The following is a 24,234-nucleotide window of genomic DNA, read 5'->3' on the forward strand; positions in this document are numbered from 1 at the left end:
TCCTAGTTTAACTGGTCCCGTGGTAATTAGGGAAGAAGCAAATCAAACAGTTATTACACATCCCCAGTTTGCGATAAGGAAAGGTTTAATCACCACTACCACCTCTGTAATACTATGGTTGTACTTATTATTTGGGTTCAATGCAAATTTTTTGCCATGTGACAATTTATTCATCGGGTGGGTCATAATTTGGCAAAGCCACAGGTGTTGGCATTTACATCCTTTTAAAACAGGTATAACACCGACAAGGAGGGGAAATGTTAATTTCAGTTTACATGTTTGCCAAATTATTCTGTATAAAAGTTAAAATAAGTTCTGTAAATCAGAAAGCTATTTTGTTTTGGTAAAAGGAGAAGGCGCCCTCCATTGGGGGTCAGGTTCTTGTTCCTCAGTTCCTATAAAAGGCGGGAAAGTGGGAAGATCAGGAATCTGACAGCTCCCTACAGAGACCAATGAGGGGAGGGGCCAGGGGCACTGGCTCTTGAGCTTTTGAGCTGTCAGAGGTGCAGGTGGCTGCTCTCTCTCCTGATGCGGTACAACCTTGGCACTGGCTATGGGCCTGCAATAGCTACTTACTAATTAAGTTGGGATTGTTTGTTTGTTGTTTTGAGAAAGCAAACTTGCATACACGGACCTGGTCCGATTAGTTAGATCGATCGTGCACTCGGGACGACACAAAGCAGGGTAGGGTGGGAGTTGAGATAGGGATACATACCTGTCTATTTCATCTGTCATCCATGGTCAGTGTTCACTACTGGCTTCTGTTTTCTGGTTCCTGCACTCCTTTATTGCTGATGTCTGTAAAGGTAGAGGAACATCTTGTATTATAAGTGCATGTGTGTGCCTGCGTGTTATTCCGAATCTCCAGACTCATTAATCCATTCCCCTTTCCATTCCTTCCTCTCCCCTTAGCAAATAAAGTGTTGTTGTTTATTTTATAGTTTTGTGTGTGTGGAGTTCATTAAAGTCAGCTCTGATAGAGGGCCTTAAAAGGGGGACTCAGCAGAAGGCTATAAGCCTCCCTGAGAGCTTCTGATCAGATCGGCCTAGAGAGATAAAAATCCTTACACTTGTTGAACCTCATCAGATCTCTTTTGGCCCAGTCCTTCTTGAGAGTGGGAAGGGGCTGGGAGAGCTGCTTAAAGCCACATCTCCCCAGGGCGGCACAACACAGTGTGCAGTGCAGGGTGCACATTTCAGTTAGTTTCACTTTGTGCAACTTAACCCTGAGGTTCTCAGCCCGGTGAATGAGACTGTGGAATTACCCAGCCCGTGGGATAGATGGTGAGTGTAAAATACTCCCCAGGGTTGTTCCATCCCTGGGGGACCATCTGCCTCTGGAGGCTGGGGATGGAATCAGGACCTTTCACTGACAGGCCTCTGGTTACGACCAGGACCAGGTCAACCATGATCAGGTATAAACAGTGACTTGCAATGAGCCTTAGCCCACCGACTGTTGTTAACGGGCAAGGTGGAAAGGCCTCAATTTACAACAATGGCCTAATTTTGGGTACCTCAGTTTCTCTCTCTGAGCTACAGGACTGCAGCGAACTTGTTCCAACTGCAGCCACAGCTGCATGTGGAGTCCGTGGGCACTGTGGGTGTCCAGCCCCTATGCATGTTAAGGCAGGATCCCATATTTGGACCCTACATCAAGAGACATTCTTGAAATCTGGCCCCAGCCCACCACTGTGCTCTGCCTCCCATGCTGCCCAGTGTGGGCCAAAGGGGCTGTAGGGAAGGTGTAAAGCCCTCCCCCACCCTGGGAAATTCCTCCCACACAGGTGCCACTTGGGCCTCCCCCCAGCAGTTACAGACACAAGGAGTGTTGGGGGGGCATGGACAGGCAGGAGGGGGAGGGGGTGGAGCAGGGATAGAGGGGTGTGACCAGGATGAAGCTGCACCTCAGTTTTATACAGGGCCACCCGAGGGGGGGGGAAGAGGGGCAATTTGTCCCAGACCCCCACAAGACTTTTTCAGGGCCCCTGAAGGGGGGCCCTTCACTTGCTCCAGGAGCCCCAGAAAACTCTAGTGGAGCCCGGGCCCCTGGAGCTTCTTCTGCTCCTGGTCTTCGCTGGTGGGGGGTCCTTTCACTCCAGGGCAGAAGAAACCCCCAAACGGTGAATTACTGCTGAAGACCCAGCTGCACTTCAGCGGCGGGCCCCACTTCAGTGGTAATTCGGCAGCAGGGGTGACCCACCGCAGGTCTCCAGGGCACTTCGGTGGTGGGTCCTGGAGCGGAAGGGCCTTCCGCCGCTGAATTACTGCTGAAGAGGGGACCTCCCTCCACCAAAGACCCCAGGCCCCTGGAATCCTCTGGGCGGCCCTGGTTTTATACCCTGGCAAAGCCCTTAACACTACTAAACCGGGTGCAGCACTTTACTCAGCTGAGCTGCAACCTCTGTATTAACCATGTAGTTAAGGTGCTGCAGGGTCGTACCCAGGGAACTAGCTGCATCTGCAGCATCCTCTCTGCTCAGCCCAGCTTCCCCAGCAAAGCTGAATTCCCTCCTTCTCCCAGACGGCTGCTTTCCCAACTCCTGCCCCAGGCGCCCTCGGGCTGCTCCCTGATCCCCTCCTGCAGTGGAATAGACACGTGGCCTGAGAGCCCTGGACACTAGAGTTCTCTGTTCATCCCACACCATGGACCCTGCAGGAGCGTTAGTGCAAGCTCCCCTCACCCGCTGCCCTTGACCATTGGGTTGCAGCCCCCAGCTGGAGGAGAGGAGCTCATTCTCCATCGACCAATGAGTCCCTGGTCTCTCTGCTGGGACTCACAGACAGGGACAAAATCGGTGCAGGCCTTGCTGGGGGTGGTTGTGTGTCACGGTGTCACCTACCCCACTAGGACCCAGGCTGAGATCCCAGCACATTCCACGCTAGCCCCTGACCTGCCATCAGATGGACTTTCAGCCTCTGTCCCTGTGGTGGAGGGAGGCATTGGGTCATTGCCCTGGGGGAGCTGCTGGGTGAGGGAGGCGATTTGCCTGCTCACAGACCCAATGGGCTAGTTTTACTTTGGTTATTATAGTTGAGAAGTCATGGAAGATGGGAGAGATTCCAGTGAACTGGAAAAGGGCAAATGTAATTCTCATATATAAAAAGAGAAATAAGGACAAGCTAGGCAGTTACAGACCAGTCAGCTCAACTTCTGCACCAGGAAAGATAATGCAGCAAACAATTCAGGAATCCATCTGAAAACATCTAGAAGAAAATAGGGAGATAAGCAATAGCCATCTTGGATTTATCAAGGACAAGTTGTGTCAAACCAGCCCCTGATAGCTTTCTTTGACTGGCTAAAAAACCTTGTGGATGGGGGGAAGCGACAGATGTGCTATATCTAGACTTTAGGAAGGCTTTCAATGCAGTCTCACATGACTTTCTCATTAACAAACTAGGGAAATACAACCTAGATGGAGCTACTCTAAGGTGGGTGCATAACTGGTTTGGAAACTGTTCCCAGAGAGTAGTTATCAGTGGTTCACAGTCAGGCCGGAAGGGCATAAGGAGTGGGGTCCCACCATGCTCAGCTCTGGATCCGGTTCTGTTCAATATCTTCATTCATGATTTAGATCGTGGCGTAGAGAGTTCAGTTACATAGTTTCAGAGCAGCAGCCGTGTTAGTCTGTATCTGCAAAAAGAACAGGAGTACTTGTGGCATCTTAGAGACTAATAAATTTATTTGAGCATAAGCTGATGCTCAAACAAATTTGTTAGTCTCTAAGGTGCCACAAATACTCTTGTTACAAAGTTTGCAGATGACACAAAGTGGGAGGGGTTGCCAGTGCTTTGGAGTATAGGATGAACATTCAAAATGATCCAGACAAACTGGAGAAATGGTCTGAGGGATATAGGATGAAATTCAATAAGGACGAATGCAAAGTGCTCCACTTAGGAAGGAACAATCAGTTGCACACATACAGAATGGGAAATGATTGCCTAGGAAGGAGCACTGCAGAAAAGGATCCAAAGGTCATAGTGGACCACAAGCTAAATAAGAGTCATCAATGTAAAGCTGTTGAAAAGAAACCAACATCATTCTACTCCATGCTGATTAGACCTCAACTGGATTATTGTGTCCAGTTCTGGACACCACATTTCTGGAAAGATGCTCACAACTTGGAGAAAGTCCAGAGAAGAGCAACAAATATGATTAAAGTCTAGAAACCATGACCTATGAGAGAAGATTGAAAGAATTCGGTTTCTTTAGTCTGGAGAAGAGAAGACTGAGAAGGGACATGATAACAGTTTTCAAGTACGTAAAAGGTTGTGGCAAGGAGGAGGAAGAAAAATGATTATCCTTAACCTCTGATGATAGAACTAGAAGCAACGGGCTTAAATTGCAGCAAGGGTGGTTTAGGTTGGTTATTAGGAAAAACATCCTAACTGTCAGGATGGTTCAGCACTGGAATAAATTGCCTAGGGAGGTTGTAGAATCTCCATCATTGGAGATTCTTAAAAGCAGGTTAGACAAACACCTGTCAGAGATAATCTATATAGCATTTACTCTTGCCTTGAGTGCAGGTGACTCGATGACCTCTTGGGATCCCTTCCAGTCCTGTGATTCTATGATTGGATAATCCAAAGGTCTCTTCTCGCCTTAACGTCTACAATTGTCTGCAAAACTAAGTGTGGCACATTGAGCAGCCTCTTAAGTTTTCATGTGCCGCCTGCTTGATCTCCAGAACTAAAACTGAGTGAGTGGGGGTGGGGGTGTGACAGAGCGGGAGCAGCTCAAACATGCAAAGGGGCTGGCCAGGGCAGTGACATCACTGTAGCCTTTTGCAGGACCTCAGCTGATTGGTCAAAGGCGGCTGGGAGGCGGTGACCTCACAGAGAGCCTATGATAACGGGCAGGTAAAGAGGCTGCGCGCGGGGGGGGGGGGTGGCTTTGCTGCAGGGAGTCTCCTTCTCAAGGTCTCCCCTTGAAGACCGTAAGAGAATACAGGGTCATGCCTGTGAGCGCGAGAAGGAGCTTCCTTGGGGTTTTCCCCTTTCCCACTGCTAATTGAGAGAGAAGACAGATGTCCTGTGGAGCAGGTAAGAGTCCCAGAGAGGTTTGGTACTGGCGGAGAAAAACTTAGTTCTCACTTTTTGGTGGGTACAGCAAAGTCAGATACTTTATTTTCTCTTTGCAATTGTATAGAGGGAGGGAGTGCCCTAGGACACAGGGTTGCCTCAGTCCTAGGCAGGTCTCTCTCCAGGTAAACAATTACAGCAGCATTTATACTTTTTGCTGCATACAATAATAAGCAACAGCTGCATTTGGTTTATACATAGACCATCTTGATATCTTATTTTTCTCACTTCTATTTCGATGCCAGTCTACGTTCCTCATTATCGACACAAGGTCACAACAACTTCTCACACAGTTCTTTCCCACTCATCTCACACAATCCTCGTTTCTACAAATCTCGCATTAGAAGGGTTAGAGCTAGCCTAACTCTTGCTAACAGAGACTGACATGCATTAAGATCCCCCTCCAAATCCCTGTCAGTTCTTTCTCTACTTTCACACTCCCCCCTTTTGTACTTCTAGTACAACAAATATTTTCAAGCCTCTATTTGCATTAAGCCATGGATTTCAGATTCTAGGTCAGATGTTTCAACCTTATGGGTTTTGATTGGATGTAATGACAATGCATGATTAGAATGGACATGAAAGGTATTACTATTGGTATGTCCTTTACAACAACCACATAATCCTAAACTAACTAATAGCAATACAAGCAATAACATTCCCATAGCAATAATATGATGGGGTTGTTGGACAGTTTTAGTCACAAAGCACAATATATCATACTTAGTACATAAACTAGACTCTCTACAAGCTGTAGGAAAGGCATTCTTTTCAACTTGATATACATATTTTGAAGCATATGAATTTGCCCTTGTATTTCAGAGATTCTTTGAACCTCTAGTAACACTGAAAGCACATTTTGAAATTGATCAGGTATTAAGCTGGTCCAATTAAAGGGCATCTGGAACCTAGGGCTACTTGCAAAATTCTATCTGCAGGCCGGTAAACAATATGATTGCCTGCAGTGGTAATGAGATTAAACTGTATATCTTGCAATGTGGTGGTTTTAACATACACACAGCTATTATTAGCTTGAAAAAGTAAGTGTCCTGTCAGGATCATTCCTTGCTCCATATCCTCCCAGCAAATGTTGTGAACAGTGACAACTTCCCCTGGCTTCAGTTTATGGATACACTGAATCTGTGGGGGTTCTAACAGCCAAAATGTCCATTCACTCCCTAACCCCATCCAAATGTCAGATGTAATCCCAGAAGCAGTGAGTAAAAATCGATTGGGCATATCAGGTAGTCTAATCTCCTAGATGTCACAGTGAATCATCCAGTCCCACATGCATCTTCCCCATGGACCCGGCAGGATTCGGTATGTGGGAGCCCACACTCCCCTAACCAGTCCAAATGCTTGGAAGGAGTAGTGTGAATGTCCACACTTCCATCCAGAAAGTCTCCAAGTATGTCTCCATGGCCACAGATCAGATGGTACTCTTGATGTGTCTGTAAGGGCAGTGGGCCAAGCCTGGTGCTCAAGATTACTCCGAATGGCCATCAACTGGTCATTTAGGAAATTTTGAATTTCTGAACATGCTAGATCCCACTGCAATGCCTTTCCAGTCTCAGTGATATTCAATACCATCTCTGTCAGCAACTTCTGGGTCATAGAACTAAGGGCGGAAATGACATGTAACTCACCAACTCCAGCCTGTACTTGGGTTAACTGAGCTCCAGAAATAAGGCTAGTGGCCTTTTCTAGTTGGCCCAATTTCTCATCATGTTCTTGGTGCTTAAAATATTCCAAATTGCTGCTGCACCATGGCCCCATCCCATAGGGATCTGGTCAAGTCCCTCTTCTTCTAGAGGAAATAACCCAGGCCCTCTGTTGTGTTAATATAATGGCAGCCTCTTGTGAGCAATTTGGGTATGTAGAGGTGATCTGGAAACTGGAGAAGGGCAATGTAACCTTAACAGTCCCTAGTGTAATATTAATCACAGTCCAGCGATATCCTAATACATCTCTCTTTGATGTAGTACTATATCACATCTGTTATTTAACTATCCTCAGGTACTTTCAAGGGGCATTAACATTAATAGCATAGGAAGGGGTGTATTGTAATAAGGTACAGGTTACATTATAAGTCACTGGAATAATTTCTATATAGGTAAAATTTCCAGTGGCAGAACAAACTCTTTGGGTATTCATTTGATTATTCACTACTTGGGTGACCAAATAACGATAAGGGCCTCTTTCATGTAACACATTGCCAACTCCAGGAACAGCCATCATATCTACTTTACTATGGAAGCCATCAATTTCAATTACAGATTCTTGGGGTTCATTTGTAGTGAAATCAAAGATTTCTATTTCAACTGATCCATTTATTCTCCACTCAATTGTTTGCTTATATGGGATATCCTGAATATTAAAAATATTTTTTTCCAAACAATCTTTCCAAACTCAAGTGTGAAGGCCTTGGCCACTGGTTTTATCAAATATATGGCATTGTCTGTATTTGGATATATTACAGGGGTAATAGTGTAATGGAGGACATGGCAGGGGCAGTGGCAACAAGGAGTCTTTGGCACTTGTCATTTAAAATCCAACTAGGGAGGGCAATACATGCTGAAGGATTTATCCAAAACACAGGGCACAGCCTGTAGAATAAACCCCAACATCCAATCATTACCACATTCCTAAGTATGGGTCCCACAAATTTCTTCCTGCCAGTGTATAATTCTTTGTTTCTTCACCAGGGTCAGTTCTTAATGTCCTTTCTAGTCAGGAATTCCTGGACTTTGGCAATTTCGGTGGAGCAAGTGTTCCTTCTTTTTTCCCAAAACAGTCGTGGTTCAGCATCCTACAGGGGAGAGGTTACCAGCACATCACCCTGTAATGGTTTTGCTTCTTTTAGAAAAATCCAAAGGCACAGTAGGTCTGTCAGTGGACAAGAGAGAGGTTACTAGCACTTCACCTTTTGTCCTTTTTCCCTGCTGTCCAGAAGGCACAACAGAGCTAGAAGGAGAAATAGGCCAATCATCAGTAGGAGAAGCCTCCCAAGGTGGAGTGGTCTTTTTGCAGTGAGAATCATGGGTCCAGGCAGGTAGTCCTTGGCACTCCATGGCAGAGTTGGTGATTAACAGGACTCAGAAAGGGACTTTCCAGCGTGGAGCCAGAGCAGTCTTTCGCTGATGGACCTTTACATAGATCCAGGCTCCTGGTTTCCAATGTGAAAGGTGCCTACTGGTGGAATCTCTCAGGCAGCAGGTTGGAGAGCTACAGGAGGAGGTGGCTAGCCTGAGGAACATCCATATCCATGAGCAATTCCTGGACAGTATCCATGTGGAGACAACTGACGTAGCTGTCCCAGTTGACAGGACTACCGACACACCAGTGGAGGAGGAGATGCCTCAGGGTGTGTCTGACACACCAGTGGAGGAGGAGGCTCAGGGTGGACACAGCCAGCTGGTTACTTCTAGCAGCAGACAGTGCTCCACCGCTGCTGCGAACCCTCCTGCTGTGGTAAATGATAACCGTTATGCTCTTCTTGATACAGGAGAGAAGGAATCACCCCCAACAGTTAAGGAGGTGAAGCCTCGTACCCCTAAGGCTGGGAGGTCTGCTGCCACCACTCATAAGAAAAGTAGGGTAGTGGTGGTTGGAGACTCTGCTGAGGGGGACGGAGACACCCATCTGTCGCCCTGACCGTTCATCCCGGGAGGTATGCTGCCTGCCAGGGGCCCGTATCCGAGATGTTACAGAGGCATTGTTGAGGATTATCCGGCCTTCTGACCACTACCCCATGCTACTCATCCATGTGGGCACAAATGATACTGCGAGGTGTGACACTGAGCAGATCAAGAGTGACTACAGGGCTTTGGGAGTACGGGTTAAGGAGTTTGGAGCGCAGGTGGTATTCTCTTCGATTCTTCCTGTTGAAGGTAGGGGTCCGGGCAGAGACAGATGCATTGTGGAGATGAATGCCTGGCTGCGAAGATGGTGTCGCCAGGAGGGCTTTGGCTTCCTCGACCATGGGATGCTATTCGAGGAAGGACTGCTAGGAACAGATGGCGTTCACCTTTCGAAGAGGGGAAAGGCCTTATTTGGGCACAGACTGGCTAACCTAGTAAGGAGGGCTTTCAGCTAGGTTCGACGGGGACAGGTGGGCAAAGCCCACAGGTAAGTGGGGAACAAGACCTGGGAGATGGGTTGGAAAAAGGAGGGAGCACGGGCTATAATGGCAGAGAGGAAGGAGGGTCAGGGCAAAGCTGGGAGGCAAGATCAAACCAGTATCTTAGATACCTATATACAAATGCAAGAAGTATGGGTAATAAGCAGGAGGAACTGGAAGTGCTAATAAATAAATACAACTATGACATTATTGGCATTACTGAAACTTGGTGGGATAATACACATGACTGGAATGTTGGTGTGGATGGGTATAGTTTGCTCAGGAAGGATAGACAGGGGAAAAAGGGAGGAGATGTTGCCTTATATATTAAAAATGTACACACTTGGACTGAGGTGGAGATAGACATAGGAGACGGAAGTGTGGAGAGTCTCTGGGTTAGGCTAAAAGGGGTAAAAAACACAGGTAATGTCGTGCTGGGAGTCTACTACAGGCCACCTAATCAGGTGGAAGAGGTAGATGAGGCTTTTTTCAAACAACTAACAAAATCATCCAAAGCCCAAGATTTGGTGGTGATGGGGGACTTCAACTATCCAGATATATGTTGGGAAAATAACACTGCGGGGCACAGACTATCCAATAAGTTCCTGGACTGCACTGCAGACAACTTTTTATTTCAGAAAGTTGAAAAAGCTACTAGGGGGGAAGCTGTTCTAGACTTGATTTTAACAAATAGGGAGGAACTTGTTGAGAATTTGAAAGTAGAAGGAAGCTTGGGTGAAAGTGATCATGAAATCATAGAATTTGCAATTCTAAGGAAGGGTAGAAGGGAGTACAGCAGAATAGAGACAATGGATTTCAGGAAGGCGGATTTTGGTAAGCTCAGAGAGCTGATAGGTAAGGTCTCATAGGAATTAAGACTGAGGGGAAAAACAACTGAGGAAAGTTGGCAGTTTTTCAAAGGGACGCTATTAAGGGCCCAAAAGCAAGTTATTCCGATGGTTAGGAAAGATAGAAAATGTGGCAAAAGACCACCTTGGCTTACCCTTGAGATCTTGCGTGACTTACAAAATAAAAAGGCGTCATATAAAAAATGGAAACTAGGTCAGATCACGAAGGATGAATATAGGCAAATAACACAGGAATGCAGAGGCAAGATTAGAAAAGCAAAGGCACAGAATGAACTCAAACTAGCTATGGGAATAAAGGGAAACAAGAAGACTTTTTATCAATACATTAGAAGCAAGAGGAAGACTAAGGACAGGGTAGGCCCACTGCTCAATGAGGAGGGGGAAACAGTAACGGGAGACCTGGAAATGGCAGAGATGCTTAATGACTTCTTTGTTTCGGTCTTCACTGAGAAGTCTGAAGGAATGTCTAGTATAGTGAATGCTTACGGGAAGAGGGTAGGTTTAGAAGAGAAAATAAAAAAAGAGCAAGTAAAAAATCACTTAGAAAAGTTAGATGTCTGCAAGTCACCAGGGCCTGATGAAATGCATCCTAGAATACTCAAGGAGTTAATAGAAGAGGTATCTGAGCCTCTAGCTATTATCTTTGGGAAATCATGGGAGACAAGGGAGATTCCAGAAGACTGGAAGGGGGCAAATATAGTGCCCATCTATAAAAAGGGAAATAAAAACAACCCAGGAAACTACAGACCAGTTAGTTTAACTTCTGTGCCAGGGAAGATAATGGAGCAAGTAATCAAAGAAATCATCTGCAAACACTTGGAAGGTGGTAAGGTGATAGGGAATAGCCAGCATGGATTTGTAAAGAACAAATCGTGTCAAACTAATCTGATAGCGTTCTTTGATAGGATAACGAGCCTTGTGGATAAGGGAGAAGCGGTGGATGTGATATACCTAGACTTTAGTAAGGCATTTGATACGGTCTCGCATGATATTCTTATAGATAAACTAGGAAAGTACAATTTAGATGGGGCTACTATAAGATGAGTGCATAACTGGCTGGATAACCATACTCAGAGAGTAGTTGTTAATGGCTCCCAATCCTGCTGGAAAGGTATAACAAGTGGGGTTCTGCAGGGGTCTGTTTTGGGACCAGTTCTGTTCAATATCTTCATCAACGATTTAGATGTTGGCATAGAAAGTACGCTTATTAAATTTGCGGACGATACGAAACTGGGAGGGATTGCAACTGCTTTGGAGGACAGGGTCAAAATTCAAAATGATCTGGACAAATTGGAGAAATGGTCTGAGGTAAACAGGATGAAGTTCAATAAAGATAAATGCAAAGTGCTCCACCTAGGAAGGAACAATCAGTTTCACACATACAGAATGGGAAGAGACTGTCTAGGAAGGAGTATGGCAGAAAGAGATCTAGGGGTCATAGTAGACCACAAGCTTAATATGAGTCAACAGTGTGATACTGTTGCAAAAAAAGCAAACATGATTCTGGGATGCATAAACAGGTGTGTTGTAAACAAGACACGAGAAGTCATTCTTCCGCTTTACTCTGCGCTGGTTAGGCCTCAACTGGAGTATTGTGTCCAGTTCTGGGCACCGCATTTCAAGAAAGATGTGGAGAATTTGGAGAGGGTCCAGAGAAGAGCAACAAGAATGATTAAAGGTCTTGAGAACATGACCTATGAAGGAAGGCTGAAGGAATTCGGTTTGTTTAGTTTGGAAAAGAGAAGACTGAGAGGGGACATGATAGCAGTTTTCAGGTATCTAAAAGGGTGTCATCAGGAGGAGGGAGAAAACTTATTCACCTTAGCCTCCAATGATAGAACAAGAAGCAATGCGCTTAAACTGCAGCAAGGGAGATTTAGGTTGGACATTAGGAAAAAGTTCCTAACTGTCAGGGTAGTTAAACACTGGAATAGATTGCCTAGGGAAGTTGTGGAATCTCCATCTCTGGAGATATTTAAGAGTAGGTTAGATAAATGTCTATTAGGGATGGTCTAGACAGTATTTGGTCCTGCCATGAGGGCAAGGGCCTGGACTCGATGACCTCTCGAGGTCCCTTCCAGTCCTAGAGTCTATGAGTCTATGAGTGGCAGGGCTGCTAGGGTCTTTGGGCAGAGCTTCTTTACCTGTGAGAAAAGAAACCTAACACATTTTATTAATGCCTGGCAGTGTTTTGCAGATCTCATAGCTGCTTGGGTATATTCAAGCCCCCACTTTTCTTAGGTGTCAGCCAAGTCTTAGCTGTGAGCAGTGTCCTTGAATGGGGCCAGTGTCTTATCTTTAGACTGAGCATACTAGCTATTTTTTCCCCCAGTTAATTCATTCTGTTCTTTTTCCTTCTCCCCTTCTTGACTTCTTTTAACCTACAAAGGAAACTTCCACTCTTCATTCATACACCTTTTCCCAACAATGAACACATAAACATTGCCATTATACAGTACATTAGACTTATTATTCAATGTATGCCACATATACCCTTCCACTAAAACAACTTTATTACAGAGCTTTGGAGCAACAAGCCAGGACAAGCACACCCACTTTGAGGAGTCCACTCTGTACAATCTCTGGTGTCCAGTAGCTTCCTACTCTCCCTGCCCTCTTGCTAGAAATCTGAGGTAGCCAGAAGGATCCCATGTGCAATATGGGGAATGAATTAACTTTTCATGTCCTGACTTTCAAGGACTGTTGGTATGCAAATTTTAATAATAATTTTTCCAGTTAAAAGATCTGGTCAATGAAGTTTCTTTTTCTTACTTAAGTAAATGTATTAGACTTTAGTATATCACATTATCCTGATTTATCCAAACGCTTTGTATTCCAAGTTGAATAAAACAAGTATCTGCTTTATTTTTATTATTATTTAACCCTTCTGTTTGATTTTAAATTAGACTATCCTATGAAAATATTAAACACAACAATTCTGGCCACGAGACAAACACCACAAGACAGGACATAGAACACAGAACATAATTCCTATTGTGCCAGAAAATGCATGGTAGGTTGAATGCTTTTCAGCTGACATCAGTTTTCTCTGATTATCTGAAAGACAGAAAAACCAGAGGTCTACCCTTCTGGGCAGTCAGTCATTGCTTACAAGATACAAATACCCTTGTTGATTTCAGGCAAAATAGGGGAATTACCCCATATTTTCTTGTATTTGTTTCATAGGCAGCCCAGGTTTCTTGCTTCTGGATCCAAAGCTATTCACAGCTTAAAAATTCTTACCTTAAAAGGGACATAATTAACTTTACCAGAATTTTGATTGCTTTTTACTTTTAACTCCTGCTTTCAAACACTGAAAGAAAACATTACTACTTATAGTGGCCCTTAGAGCCTAATAGGGTTTTAATTACATAGCACTGTATACATTTCTTTAGCTAATTTGACTAAATTGTTCATAGCCAAATAACTGCAATCAAATAATTTCTTGCCTGGATTTATTTACAAACATTTCAAAGACACCAAGAACTTTCCTCTTTAGCATTTTTGCAAAGTTCAACTGCCGTTCCCTCCAGCAACTACAGAGTTAACTTCTCACTTCTTCCTCAAATCACTTGCTTGTCTCTCAACAGCCACTTTTATCAACTCAAATCACCATTTCAAGTATTGTCCTGAGTATTTGAAATCCCCATGCTCATACTTAATTACTCCTTCCTTCCACTATGCCCTCAAAATTTTCCAACCTAGTTTCCATTCGCTCTATCTGTTGCCTGCCGGCTTGGGCCTGATCCTGCTTTCCTCGCTGAACCGTCACTTCCACGGGCACTGGCTTTGTTCCACCACCAGTTTAGCTAGGAGGGTGGGCTTCTCCACTAGCCCCCACCCTTCCTGGTCTCTTCCCTTAAACATTCTTACTCACAAGGCTACCCAAGTCCTCCCCCGTGAGGCTTGCCACCTGGGCAAAATGCATGTTCCATTGGTGTTTAACTATTCAATTTCCTCTTGTGGCAAACACACTGCTGTTACGACATATGCTGAGCACAATGGTTAAATTTTGACAAGTCCCTGAAGGATGGGTACTTGCTTAGCCAGTGCTTCCTTTTCTGCCTGGAAGTCCTGTCTCAAGGCCTGCTACTTGCCGTGGGCGTAGGTTTGAGTTGCTGCCTGGTTCATGATCTATGCTCTTAATTGCTCAATTCTAGTTAACAAGTACACATCTCTTCCCTTTTCTCCAACTTCTTTATTGCCCAGTCCTGCTACGACTGGGGGTAGATCCACCTGCCACCCTTCCCGGTCAATGGGGGTGAAGAGATGAATGCTAAACCCCTCTCCAGTTCTCAGACTTACTGCTGCTGAGAGTGGGCACACCTTTAATCATGCAATCCCCAACATATAACACCAACAGTACCAAGCAAAGCAAACATAAAATAACAAGGGTAAAACAAATAGATGGGGTAAATTCCACAGGGCTCGCCCCTTCTCAATTGCTCACCAAACTTTGACAAATTTGTTACCAATCTATCCCTCGTGTCAGGTGATCAGGCTGACACTACAGCATCGTTGGGGGAAGATAAAGAAAACATATCATATAACTGAATTTTAAAACTTCATTAATAAAAAAATAAAATAACAGAGAGTATTGGGAACACTCCCATATCACTCAGGGAAAATATTAATGCCCCAAGCCCTAAGCCACTTTCATACTCACACACCTATGTCCAGACTGGCCATGTCTGTGTATAATGTTCAGAGAAGGGGGAGAGGTGGACGGGAGATTATCCTGTATACAGCTTATCCAGAATTTCCAACATGCTTCCACTCTTGGGAGGGCTGTTCTCTTACACCCTGGGATCTCCTGCAGCTGCTCTTTCAGAGATTCCAGTCCAGGTCAGCTGCCTGTGGCTTCTTCAGTGTCACCAAGCCATACTGGCTTCAGGGTCGCAAAGGCACACTGTTGGATCTCACTGGACAGTTAATCTTTGCAAATGTAATCTCAGTTCTGTAACTTGTATTGCCTTTGGTTTGCCTCTGTCTATATTTTTTCACAGCCAGCTAGGACCGAAAGCAGATTTTCTTTGTACTTAGCATGGTCTGCATTGATTCTTGACCTTGAATGCAGAGCAACTTTCTCTTTATCTCTGGGCCAAGCTGAATTTCAAATTAACCCGTTCCTTTCCTCAATAGACAAATTGCTCACACTGTATAAGAGGCTTTTTCGGTGATTGAAAGCTTCTCTTAGATGTATGATCTTATCTAGGTTGAAGGTACCTTCTAGTGGGCATTGTTTAGATGGATTTTCATGTGTGTAAAGATTCCAATTCTTTAAATACCTGCAGGTTTTAGGACCATAATGTACATACATGAAATAAGATTGAGTACCCTTAGGGAGTGACAGAGAATGCTTAGACTGTCTCCCACCCATTTTCCAATCACACACACAGGGGGGATGCCCTGTCTGTGCTAGGAGCACATAAACTAAGGGTCTCTCCCTACAGGGTACTCACACAGGAGAGGCTAACGAGAATGGCCACGACCCTCCTACATCTCCCTTCAGTAAAGAGCGTCGGCTAGTCTCAGGGAGATGGCACCACTGACTCTCGTTGCATCCAGTGAGATGATCAGACTGTCAGTAGCCCACACGGAAAGGAAGTGGGAGGGAAGATGGGTTCACACGCTCCTAGACCCAGGTAGCTTCCTCGCTGGACGATGCCAGGCTGAGTCAGCCCCCGTGGGTCGGATCTTCTACAGATCCTCTAGTTACTGGGCTTGCGTTAGAGTAGGTCTGGTCACGCGCCAAACGACTTCGCAGAATACTCTGGGCGTCTTCCGGTAACAGTCATTCACACTGGTGTACACACACACACACACACACACACACACACACACACACACACACACACACACACCAAGGGCTCTATTTCTAAATACCACAATGCATCTATACCTGACATCCGGACTCAATACACATGAGGCGATAACAACCACTCTTGAGGTGGTAACAACCCCTCAGCGCCGGTGCATACCTAATGCATTTCCCTTATGCATTAACCTTATTGGGGGTGGCCAAACTAACAGTTCCCCAGCACCGCATACAACTACCTTATTGGGGGTGGCAAAACTAAGTCCCCAGCACCACTTCAAACTAACCTTATTAGGCACTGCGAAACAGTTCCCCAGCACCGCTCTGCATCTGATCTTGCTGCACAGTCAATAAGTTCAGATGGCGTAAGCCCAACAAGGACAGACGGCCCCATAGACTGTCCTCCTCCGATACCCCAATAGAGATTTCAAAAGGTCTCATACCTCTCTTGTGGAGCCATGGGATTCAAAGGGGAACGATCTGTAGCAGCTGCCTGTGTCTCAGTAGGCATTGCCATCCCGGACGAGCCCCCAAATTGTCGGAGAAAAACTTAGTTCTCACTTTTTGGTTGGGTGCAGCGGAGTCAGATACTTTATTCTGTTTAGCAGCTACAGCAGGGAGAGAGTGCACTAGGACATAGGGTCTCCCCTTCCTAGACAGGTCTCTCAACAGGTAAACAGTTACAGCAGCATTTATACTTTTGTTACAGACAATAATAAGCAACAGCTGCATTTTGTTTATACATGGGTCATCCTGATATCTTGTTTTTCTCACTTAAAAGACTCCAGTCTACATTTCATATTATCTACACATTATCTACACAAGGTCAAAACAACTTCTCACATAGTTCTTTTCCACTCGCCTCACACAATCCTCTCTTCTACAAATCTCGTGTTAGTAAGGTTACAGTTAGTCTAACTCTTGCTAACAGAGACTGTCATACATTAAGATCCCCTGCAAATCCCTGTCAGTTCTTTCTCTACTTCCACAGGGGAGATATGCTCACCCAGCATTGGTTTAAAGTAGGGAGCCCTCAGTCACCTGTTTGTAACTTGGTTGCAAAAGCATGGTCCTGTCTCTACTTCCTGAGGATAACAGCCTACTACTGCTGCTGCCAGCTAATGGCATTATTCCTCTAGCTCAGGTGTGAGGGCTGTGCTTAAAGTCTTGATTAAAACCCTACTGATGATGCAACTAGGGAATCCAAGGGGCTCATGACCCCCTGCCCTTCCCTGATTGCAAAGTAAGAGGAGGGAGGCCTGGGCAGATAAAAGGGGTCTTGAGGAGGTGCTAATTCTGCATCCCTCACTTGGTTGCTAAGGGGCCCAATCCTGCATCGCTAAAGAGTGCTGGGGGCCCTGATTTTGGGCTCCTAAGCGGGGTCATGGGTTCCCCCTTCCACGATTGCAAAGTGTGAGGGTTTCTGGCTGGAGGGGGAGGGAGGGGGGCTGATCCTTGCCTGCCTTGTTACAAAGTTGGGGCCTGATCGTGCATCCCTAGCAGACCCAGGAGTGTGTGGGTGTATACAAATGTTGATCCCTTACCTCGTCCCCAACCTCTCCCTCCTCTCCCTTTGCAGGTGGAAGCTTCCTTTGTACCAAAGTGCAAAGGCCCTAGCAACACGAGTAACTTCGATGACTATGAGGAGGAGGAGATCCGGGTCTCAACCACTGAGAAGTGCGCCAAGGAGTTTGCTGAGTTCTAGGACCAGGGGCCCCCCAAGAAGGGTGCGTGCGGAGCAGGTGGGGGCAGGATTGGATTTTGGTTTCATAGATAAATTATATATATTATAAATAGATGAGAGCTGTGGCTAGGCCTGCCCCCCAAACCCCCTTTTCCCACAAAGAAGCTTGAGAGTCCCATCTAGAGGGTGAGGATATCATCCACACTGCCCTGGGAAACACTTCTGTGTCCTCCAACAACACTTGTTTCACTGGAAAAAAACAAAACACCCCCCATCCCGCCCCCAGCCTCCACTTCCTCTTTAACAGTGTGCTTTGTTGTAAACATATTTGAAACAATTACCAATAAAGTTTTGTTTAAAAAAAAATCAGAGTGGCCTGTGGGCTGTTCAGCTCTAGAGGACAGTTGTCGTTGCTCTGATGAGACGGGAGCTGTTCACCAAGCATCATGGTGGATTCTTTATTATTGACGCTGTTTAAATTGAGATGGGAGGTTTTTCTAAATGATTTGCTCCAATTCCAAGAGGAGTTAATTCAGGGAAGTCCTGTGGCCTGTGTTACACAGGTCAGACAAGGTGATCACAGTGGTCCTGACTGAATTGATAATCTAGCTACTTATGAGGCTGGGGCAGGAGAGGTGAACAGCCAGACTGACCCCGGTGTGCAGGAATGCAGTGCGCTAACAGCGGGGGGATTGCTATTAGCAGAATACTTCCATCTAAATGTGGGTATGTGCGCACCTTCCTTAGTGCAGGGAAACTCCTTCCATGTGTGTGAACCTGCCTTCAAAGGGGATCAGGTAATGAGATGCCAGCTAATTCCCTATGAATGAAAGGCAGTACTGTGCCCTTCTGTACAGCCCCTTGCACACGAGGCTTCCAAGTGTGATCAGGCTGGAAACTGATTATGTTTTGTGAAAGAACTGGAGGGTTTCAAATTTGTTCCCATTCTATATTGGAGTGAGTCAGAGCAGGACCTTGAACCTGGGTGTTCCACAGCAGAGATGAGTGCCCAAACCACTGGGTTACTGAAGGGGGAACCTAGGGTGTCTCCTTCTGACCTGAGAAACCTTTCATTGAAACCAATCTGTCCTTGAAAAGTTTTGTTGTCTGTAAATCCCCATTTTCTGGCAATAAAACTCCCGCCCAGCTCTGCCTCTGGCCACCACTGCCTGCACAAAGGAACATATAGTCCAGTAGCCTGTTTTCAAACAGTACCAATACTGGGTGCTTCAGAGGGAATGAACAAAACACACAATCACCAAGTTGTCCAATCCTAGCTTCTGGCAAACAGAGGCGAGGGACATGCAGAATATGGTGTTCCATCCCTGCCCATCCTGGCTAATAGCCATTGATGGATCTATTCTCCAGGACCTTATCTAGTTCTTCTTTGAACCTTCTTACAGTTTTGGCCTTCATAACATCCCCCGGCAAAGTGTTCCATGGCTTGATTGGAGGAAATACCTTCTTTTGCTTGTTTGAAATCTGCTGTCTATTAATTTCATTAGGTCACCCTTAGTTCTTCTGTTATATGAATGAGTAATTAACATTTCCTAATTACTTTCTCCACACCATTCATGATTTCATAGACCTCTATCATATCCCCCCTTAGTCATATCTTTTCCAATATGAAAAGTCCCAGTCTTTTTAATCTCTTCTCATACAAAAGCTAATCATACGCCTAATCATTTCTGTTGCCCTTCGTTGTATTTTTTTAAGATAGGGTGACCAGATCTTCACACAGTATTCAAAATGTGGGTGTACCATGGATTTATATAGGGGTAATATGATATTTTTTGACTTATTATCTATCCCTTTCCCCCCCAAATGGTGCCCCTATGTGGAGTAGGCAGGAGCCACATGTCTCCTAACCTGTGCATCCTGAGGATCCAGAGACCTCTTTCCACATCCCAGAGCTTCCAAGGAGCCAGATGGCCTCTGCCCCCTGGCCTCTCTCCCTCCACCTCTTGCCAGGTCTACCCACAAGTGAGCTTGCCTGTTCCCTTTTAAATCCTTCCTCCAGTCTGTGCTTGCCCTGCTCCAGGTGTGTTGGGGTGGGGCTGTATAGGTATTATAGTTACCAGCCTAGAAGTTGCTCATGCCAAGTTACTGGCCAGGTATCTTGGTCATGAGGATGGAGCCGAGTCTGTGTCAGATGCACCTGATGCTCCTGGAGGCTGGCAGCAGAATCAGAGACTCAAAGTCCTCAGTCTTTGGAGTTCATTCTTATAGGAATTAATTCCTATGTTAGTCTATGGGAGCTGTTTCATCCTGCTGTTGCTGACTCAATCAGCAGATGGCACATTCCTGGTGGCTCCATATTGTCTAAAGTGGCCCATTCCCAGTGGCTTCATACTGTCCAACGTTTGTGTTTCTCATCCTTCCAGGTGATGGGGTGGATCCTAGTTTACCCTCTGGGAGTTGTCTAGTGGACACATTCTTCGGCCGATGGATACTTCCTTTCTAGGCTGGCAACTCCCTAACCATTCATGCACATCAAGCATTCATTAACATACATTCCATATCTTAACCATATTTTAATTTACTGTCTCCACCACTTTTGGGGTGTGTGTTAATTCCTATGAGATTTCTGGCCCTGTAATCACAGAGGCTGGGGGTCTGTTTGTTTACATTGTATCAATAACAGTTTAAGGCTAGCATAGTGTTTACATCAAGAACAAAGTTAATTAACTTGTTTGTAAGTTTTACATAGTAATAGAGTATCTTTCCCATCTTTCAATGTTTTCTGCAGACAGGGGCTTACAAATTTTAACAGAAGAACTAAAAGATTTTTGTACTTGGTGAAACTGGGAGGTCACTGTCACTTGCAGGGAATCACTGTTAGTACCTTCTTTAATATCCCTACATGCTGCCTCCATGCGCCTCCCCCGAGCGTCTTCCCAGCGTCTCCCAGCCCCTACTTGCTGCTCCTGCACACCTGCCCCCCGGCCCAGAGCATCTCTGTCTCTCTCATGCAGCTCCAGGCTGCCTTCCTGCATTAACTGCCACCACAGGGTCCTAGTGACCCCCTTTCTCTCCTGCCAGGGCAGACTGACTCTGAGCCTCCCCTTCCCTCTCAGACCCTTTCATTTACTGGCAGGACATTCCACCAGCAGAGGGGAACCCCTGCCCGCAGTCACAGCTCCTGCCCCATGCTGGACAAGGGGCAGCCCCATGCTGGACAAGGGGCAGCCCCACCCCCACCCCCAGTGAGGCTTCCCCCCTTTCTGCGACACCCACCACGGGGGAGACGAGAGGGCTTCCTGTACCTGAGAGGGCCCTAGGAGCAAATGCAGTGACAGTGGTGTGAGGTGAATGTGGTGAGGATGGGGGGGGGGAATGTAGGGGTGCCCTCCCACGAAGCTCACTGCTGCCTGTGGGGAGAGGGCTCGGGGAATCCTTCTCTCTGGCCCTTGCCCCAGGGCAGCCTGTCTGCACCCCAAACTCCTCATCCCCTGCCTTGACCCACCCCAGCCTGCACCCCCAGCCAGAGCCCTCACTGCCCTGTCAAAGTTCCTTCCCCACTCTGAACTCTGGGGTACAGCTTATTTCTACCAGCTTAAGTTAAAACTTCCCCAAGGCACAGCTCCTTTGCCCTTGGACGGTACGCTGCCAACACCAAGACTTTTAAGAAAGAATCAGGGAAAGGACCACTTGTAGTTCCTATTCCTCCCTCAAAAATATCCCCAAGCCCTTACACCCCATTTCCTGGAGAGGCTTGAGAAGAATATCTTAACCAATTGGTTACAAAGTGATCAAAGACCCAAACCCCTGGGGCTTAGGACAATGGAAAAATCAGTCAGGTTCTTAAAAGAAGGATTTTATTTAAAAACAAAAAGGTAAATACTACCTCTGTAGAATCAGGATGGAAGACAACTTCACAGGGCAACAAAAGATTCAAAAACACAGCAGAACTTCCTCTAGGCTTAGTTTCAAAGTTACAAAAAACAGGAATAAACCTCCCTCCAGCCAAGGAAAAATTTACAAGCAAAACCAAAGGAGAATTTAACATGCCTTGCCTGGCTTTTACTTACAATATTTGTAATGTGAGAGACTTTTTAGGGTGATATACAGGAGAAGGAGTTTTCTGACCTGATACTTCTCTGCTTCCCAAAAGAAAACACACACACAAAAACCACAAACAAAACCTCTTTCCGCCACCCCCGATTTGAAATTACCTTTTGTCCCCATTGGTTCTTTTGGTCAGGTGCCAACCAGGTTATTTGAGCTTCCTAACCCATAACAGGTAAGGAGGAATTCTAGGCTACCCTTAGCTGTATGGTTATGACACCCTCACACCCCAACCCTCTGACCTAGCACTGAGACCCTCCCACATCCCAAACCCCTCATCCACAGCCCTCACCCCTGCACCCCAGCCTTCTGCCTGAGTCCTTCCTACACCCCAAAGCTCATAGCACCAGCCCCACCACAGAGTCCTCACATTTTTATATTATTTAAAAAAAAGATACAGTAACTCTTTGCTTAACATTGTACTTATGTTCCTGAAAAATGCTACCTTAAGTGAAATGATGTTAAGCAAATCCAATTTCCCCATAAGAATTTATGTAAATAGGGTGGGCAGGGTTAGGTTCCAGGGATTTTTTTTTTTTGCCAGACAAAAGACTGTCTGCTCCCGTGAATGTCCTGATTGCTGTTTAGGGGGCTGGTAGGGGAGGAAGGGTGCTGTTGTGAGGGTGTTCCCCTCCTCCATTCCTGCCCCACCACCTCCACAGAACAGGGGGACACATGACAGGGCTGAGAAAGTGGTGAACAGCTGCTGTCTTAAAGTCTAAATTTTAAACACACAATTTAATACTATACACAGAAATGATGATTGTGAAGCTTGTTTGAGGTGGTGGAATCAGAGGGTGGGATCTTTCCCAGGGAATACCTTACTGCACTTGGCTGAGCCCTCAAGCATTAACACATTGTTGTTAATGCAGCCTCACACTCTATAAGGCAACATGAATGGGGTGGGGGGAAGACAGCATGGCAGAGAGAGACAGAGACACACCCCCTGTGTGTGAGAGGGAGACTTTAAGACAGCAGCTGTTCCCCCCATTCTCAGCCCTGACATGTGTCCCTGTTCTGTGGAGATGGGGGGGCAAGAACAGAGGAGGGGGACACCCTCACAACAGCACCCCTCCTTCCCTACCAGCCCCCCAAACAGCAATCAGGAGGTTCAAGGGAGCAGATCCAAGACAGAGGGGAGGAGCACATCACAGTGGGTTGGAGGGACACCTGAACAATTGATAGTCAATTGATAATCTGCTGGGTGGCTTCTGCACAGGGAACATGGGGGAGCTGATAGGGGGGCTGTCGGTCCACCCTGGTTCCAAGCCCCCACCAGTAGCGCTCCAATGGGCTGCTCTTTCTGCAAGCAGTGGACAAAGCAGGTGGCTGCCAAACAACACTAGAAGGCAGCATGGCACAACTTGAAACAAGCATGTTCTCTAATTCAGAGGTTCTCAAACTGTGGCCCAGCTCCATTCAGGTGGTCCGTGGAAAGTTTCCTCTAAGGTGCACTCCTAGGCGGCCGCACATGAGAGAATGAAGGGCCACCCACCTAACGAATGGAGCTGTGCAGGCGTGGCTTCCCTAATTTGATGCCTAGACCCTGAAGAAGATGCACATATAAGGTGAGGTGGTGGCTTTGGGGGGGAATAGGGGGTAGGTTTGAGTATGCTGAGTACAAACCTGGAGTGGGGGTCAGAGGATGTGTGAGAAGCGGGGGTGGGGGGGATTTGGAATGTTCAGGGCTATGGCAGCCAGAGAAACAGGCTCCAGGGCTACAGCTGCTGGGGAGAGACCCCCTTTCTTCCCAGCTTCAGCTCTGTGGCTGCTCTGGCATGGGAGAACCCCCTTCCCACCCCGGGTCCTTTCTAGCCTGGACTCAGGGGCAGCTGCAGTGGTGGAAAGAGGGCACATCCATCGCATTGGAAAGGTTAAATAAACGGATATTAAAATATGAGTTGTGTGCTTTTGTGTGTAGAATAAAAAAGTTAATTTTTATTAAGGGGTTTTTTTTATATAGCACTATGATGAAGTGGGATGGTTCTTAATGTTTTCTCTGAATCCTCTGTGGGTGCCTCAGTTTCCCCTATGCATTTCTTAAGTATCTTGGTGTAGGGGATAAATGGGTATGACTGTTGCAGAGCCCTAGAGGGCCAGTGTGATGCCTTCAGCACAGGGCCATGGGTAAGTGGCTAGGTATAAGTTGGAGTCCCCATCAGAGTAGGCCTCGGTTGTAAGTCTCGCCTCAGTGGTTGTGTGCAAGTGTGAATGATTGGTGAGAGTGACCTGAGCGACAGTATTCCAGAAAGCTGTGGGAGCTAGGGATTGTGGGTTCGGGTCATGCAATCAGGAACTTAGGTATTGTGAGATTGGATCACACAGTCGGTAACCAAGGGATAGAGAGCTTGAATCCTACAAACAGGAAGACTCCAGGGAAATGGGGGTTGGTGAGTCCAAAAGAAGTGCCGTCCCACCAAAAGGCACACCAGCGTTTTATATGTACACTAATTATAGTCTTTTTACTTGCAAGTTTCTGGAAAAAGTGGAATTGATATCCTAGGCATGATTCAAAACTACGGTCCCCTTTAGAGGGAAAGTTTTGACCTTGACAAGATTGCGCACCTTAGAGGTGCACTTCTGGCCAAGGTTTGAT

The 24,234-nt window shown here is 46.2% G+C and overlaps 1 protein-coding gene and 1 pseudogene across 1 annotated transcript in view; one reads left to right on the plus strand and one right to left on the minus strand.

The window, feature by feature from the left end:
* LOC115650679 overlaps positions 1-17,629 on the plus strand; it is a 202,751-nt pseudogene extending 185,122 nt beyond the window's left edge.
* The window catches only part of LOC115650666 (zinc finger protein 501-like), a 1,041,190-nt gene that overhangs the window by 407,020 nt on the left and 609,936 nt on the right, over positions 1-24,234 (minus strand). The window lies entirely within an intron of this gene.

The sequence above is a fragment of the Gopherus evgoodei genome, chromosome 4 (genome assembly GCF_007399415.2).
Source record: "Gopherus evgoodei ecotype Sinaloan lineage chromosome 4, rGopEvg1_v1.p, whole genome shotgun sequence".
NCBI classification, from domain to species: Eukaryota; Metazoa; Chordata; order Testudines; family Testudinidae; genus Gopherus; species Gopherus evgoodei.